This window comes from Gadus macrocephalus, chromosome 18, assembly GCF_031168955.1.
Source record: "Gadus macrocephalus chromosome 18, ASM3116895v1".
NCBI classification, from domain to species: Eukaryota; Metazoa; Chordata; class Actinopteri; order Gadiformes; family Gadidae; genus Gadus; species Gadus macrocephalus.
This window is the reverse complement of record NC_082399.1, coordinates 10,963,856-10,968,855: the sequence shown is the minus strand read 5'-3', so window position 1 is coordinate 10,968,855 and position 5,000 is coordinate 10,963,856.

Sequence of the window (5,000 nt, the reverse complement as noted above, 5' to 3'; positions counted from 1 at the left end):
TCTGAGCAAGCCCCGGCTCAGAAGGCAAAGTCCTCCCTCCGCTCCTGGCTGAGATTGATGGCTCCACAAGAAGTTACCTGAGGGAGAGATCAAAGCCAGATGGATACAAACGCCTCACCGTTTTAAACCCTTTCATCTTCGGCCTCTTTTGGCTCCAGTCGCGACCCTTCACCTGCCTATCAGCCTGACCCCTGATTGACAAGTAAAACGCATACACTTAGTTAGTCCTCATCTCTGTTTGAAGGCAAAAAGAAACGCAACGTCAATTACATGTGAATAACAACAAAACAAATCAATAAATTCATAAGGGGATGGATAAATAGCACGAGCATAACCTGAAGCAAAAAATAACGCCAGTAATCCTGAGTGCACTTTTCTATGTGCAAAAATAAAGGGGGACCTTTTGCAGGTTCGAAGTGTGAGGCTCTTCTCAGAATGGAGGCCATTGGCAGAGGGGGGCTATTTGCATTCCTCCAGTGAAAGTGAGGACAATTAAGCCATTTCCTCTTCAATCTATCTCCCTCCAGCCGGCCAGCCATCCAGGCCGACTGGTAGATCAATGGGACCCGCAGCTGCACGGCCCATGTGTGCCAACCCTAGAAGATTAGGGTTAAAACCCCAGCCTAGCCTTGGCTCAATTGGCGCAATACCTGAGTCCAAGCCCGGGTCTGGTGCGGGGTTGTGTGTGTGTGTGTGTGGGGGGGGGGGCATGGGTCGAACTTGACAGCTGTTGCTAGGCAGAACGAAGAACCAGAGGGTCCAGTCCATCTGTACAAGCAATACATGACGCTATGGCCTCAGTCCACTGTTTATTTTGTTAATGATTCCAGCCTTTTGTATCAATACCCCCTCCACCCCCCACATCTGACCAGACCTGGAGAGCGGGAACACCTGGTGACTTGAGAGGACAGTGCACTTTGCCACTTGCGTTGCCAGCGCTGACACAAACCAGCCGCGCCACGGTAACCAGCCTCCGCGGCAATCCCTCCCCTGAGCCTTCAACCCTGCGTTCCCTCCACCCCCGCCCTCTCTGGAACTCCCGACTGGACACTCCAAAGTAAATTAGCCAAATCACAATACACAATAGGCAGAGAGTTCAGCTTCCAGCTTCCACCGGTTAGCCTTGCGGGTGTCAAAGAGCCTGCTTAGAGATGGCGGCCGTGGGCCTTGTCGGGAGAATGGTGTAGGATTAGGGCCAAACAAAGAGCCACAGATACCCTCCACACCTGTGCAGCCTTGTTCTTTAGGACCGCTAATAGGCCAGAGCCTTCGGTCCAATTTGCAGGTGCTCATAACTTAATCTCCCAGCTCTTGGGTCCATCACGAGGTGTCGGTTTCCCTCCCCCTGTTGCTCTCTCCCTCTCTCTCTCTCTCTCTCTCTCTTTCTCTCTCTCCCTTCGCTGTAACATCCCCTGTTCTGAACTTGGACATCACCCCCAGTGTCTCTCTCTCGTGTGACAAGGGATTCCATCTCCTCCCTCGCCACCTCCCCCTTGCGAAGCGCAGGTGATCAATCATTTACATGTGTAATTAGGAAGGGGTGTCAAAACAGAAACTGTACACTTGCTCCGGGACAGTGTGCAGGGGTAGGGGGTCGGAGGTGACATCAGTCTTGGCGGAGGCCCGGTAAACATGGGCCAGGGAGAGGGAGAGATGGATGGAGGGAGAGGAGAGGTGGAAGGGGAGGGGAGGAGTGCTGAGATGAGCTGCTCTGTGGATTACATCAGGGTCCCGAGCACCCTGCGGTGCTCACACTTACAGCATTTTCAAGATCTCCGGCACAGTTGTAAGAGCGTGCTATGTCTCAGTGGTACGAGCATGCTAGGTGTGCTAGGTCTCGGTGGTACGACCATGTTAGGTCTCAGTGGACAAGCATGATAGGTCTCGGTGGTAGGAGCATGCTAAGTCTTAGGCATCGTGCAAACTCGTCCACCTTCATCAACCTTTTCTTCAACTCATTGTCGATGAAACCACCGTAGGCGGTTCATTCGAATGAATGAATGAATAAATAAAGCAGGATTAAAACAAATCAATAGACGAATAGGATCATGAACAGAATGACAGAGGAAAAGGAGACAAGGGTACCGGTGTAAGAAAGGTTGGCAGGAACAACAGGGAGGTAAAGGCTTACCAATACAAACAAACCCACCACAACTAACAAGTCACTTAACCTCCGTCTTGTCTCCCCGTACTATCAGTCAAGTGTTCTGACTGCCTCTTTAGTGTCCGAGCGACCACTCACTCCACTTGGGGTCATAACAAGGGATTACACAAGAGGACAACAAACAGACCCAGTGTCAAATGATGCTTCTAATAAGCAAAATGATAGGCTGCTAAACTAAGGCTCATGTTACGCTGCAACGCTGGGGAGGACTTGGAAATGTTCTTATTTGCTTTTCATTTGTTGCTCCTAAGATTATTTTTTTTAAACCCAGGTCTGAAACCCAGTATTCACTTTTGCAGGGTTTGCGATGTGCATAACTTAGTTAAACTTTAAAATAATTTATTTTTTACTGATGTAACTAATTATAGTTTTTGCCCGATGAGGGGAGGACAATTTGAAATATCGAGCCCATTAAAGTAACACAACCTTTAAACTAAAGTCTTTAAAACGTCAAATGAGTTGATGTTTGCGATCCAGCAACACGTGAATCTTGCCATATCAGCAAGAACAACTAAAAGGTTGACTAACCTAACATACCTAAACTAGATTAGCCTGAACTACATTTCACCGTCGGTGCCTTGGACAGGATACCGTTCTGTCACGCACTCAGCGGCCGAACCGAGAAGGGAACAGTTTTCCTGCGGTTGCCGAGTTTCTCCACAACGTGCAGGTGAATGCCCAGATACCAACCAGCCGAGCAAACAGCCAGGCTATCCTTCCCTCACCCCGGGGCCTGAGGTGTGGCACTGCGGGGGCCGGAGCCGGTTGCACCAGCTTTTGATTTGGTTCAGACGTAGTCTGGTTGTAACCTAAATGCTTACTGCATCTGTTTCTTCTTTTAAGACAAAGCTATTCTCAAGTACGTGAGTACAATTAATTACACAGGTCCATTCTGACCGTCATGTGAAATCGATGTCATCTCTGTGCTTCGCCACCACCTCCTTGGTGACATCGTAGCTCGTTGTTGATTCGTGACAACAGTTGTTGTCGTCACAGTGAAGCAACAACAAACTGTTTCGCGGACATTGCTAACAAATTGGTGGTGCAAGTTTATCAAGGTAAACTGATCATTTAAAACCAACCAGTGGTGACTTGTTGGTTTTAAAAGCACAGACTTATAAACAAACGTACATAGCTTTGGCAAACCTGTCCTGAGGAGAAGGAGGTGGGGGGTGGGGTGGGGTAAGTTGGGGATGGGGGTAGGAGGTGGGGGTGGCTGTGTGCAGGCTACCATGACTTATGTGGACTCATCCAGTGTCCGCCTCATTGCCCAGAGGGGCCTGCGTGGGCGCCCCCCCCCAAACTCCACTAAAAACACTGGGCCCTGTCTGAGGCCTACATTTAGACAGAGTTTAGAGTTTCCCAGCACTAGCCTGACTGAGCTTTGAAGAGGCCGGTTGGGTAATGAATTAGTGTATTGTCTCTCCGGAGGCTGGAGAAGAAGAAGGAGAAGAAGAAGAACCAGCCCCCTTTTGGGTGGGGCACCACATCAAAGAGGTGCTTATTTATTACCTGCGGCTTTGGTTCAGGTATGCAACCCGGGCCGAGGCAAGCTGACCCTTGGAGAAGAAAAGGCTGGGGTGGAGGGGGTGGTCCTGGTCAAGTGAGGCAGGCTTATGGACCAGGGTGGGTCATGTTCATCTCTGGCAGGTATGCGGGCGGGACTTAGAGAGGGGCCTCCTTTGACCCATTACTTTTTCACACTTTCGATTGTGATGATGTGACGTGTTGAAAAAATGTGTGTTTATTTTCATTTGGATCAAATAAAAATCAAGTCGTGTTTCATGCCATGGTGGTAGGTAGACAGGTCGGTGCTCATGTTTGGGGTCATGACCCCCCAGACCACGCCATCTCCTCCTCCACCACCATCATAACGTCCAGAACAGCCTTTACAGTGGCGGAGAGACAGAAGAATGCAGCGGCACATTGGCTCCACACCTCCCTGGGGGCCAGAGTGACCTCTCAAGGGGTCGCTCTCCCATGACACAAGAACCCCCCCCCCCCCCCCCCCCCCCCTACACCACCACCCACCCACTCCCCCCCCCCACGCACCCGTACACACACATACATGCCTTCCCCTTTTCTCGTGCTTTGATGTGTCTGAGTGGTGCTCAGGATGAGCCAATGAGGCGCGAGGGAGCAGCGAGACTCCCCGAGACCTGCACCTGGACAGGAAGGAACCTACAGCCATAAGGGGGCGGAGCCCGTCACGGAATCCCTGGAATGCCCTCGGCGGAATGACACAACAACAACAACCTTAATTCGTCTTTCATCCAAAAAAACAACTGCCATAACCACAGCAAGACTCGTGCGGGTCTTTGGCACACCTGAAAAATGATTGTCCACATTAATGAAAGGCTTGAAAGACATGGTGGATGTACTTGTGTTGCACCACGTTCTACGCACAAATCCATTTACGATCACAGAGCAGCATACGGTTCATAACGGCACCATCGGGCGACACCACCTTTAAGCTAGAACAGGATGTGAGGAAGACCACGATGTGGTTTTTCAATCCACGATGTGGATTGCTTTCCTGTGGGAACCAGCTTATCCCTGGTTGCCCCGTACACCCTCTCTCTCTCTCTCTCTCTCTCTCTCTCTCTCTCTCTCTCTCTCTCTCTCTCTCTCTCTCTCTCTCTCTCTCTCTCTCTCTCTCTCTCTCTCTCTCTCTCTCTCTCTCTCTCCCTTTCTCCCTCTTTCTCTCTCTCTCTGTATGCTCATGACTGGTCGCTGCTGCTAGCTCTCTCTCTCTCTCTCACTCCCTCTACCGCACTGCTGTTGCTGCTAGCTCTACTCTCCTCCCCCCCTCCACCCCCACCCCCTCCCCTGGCAG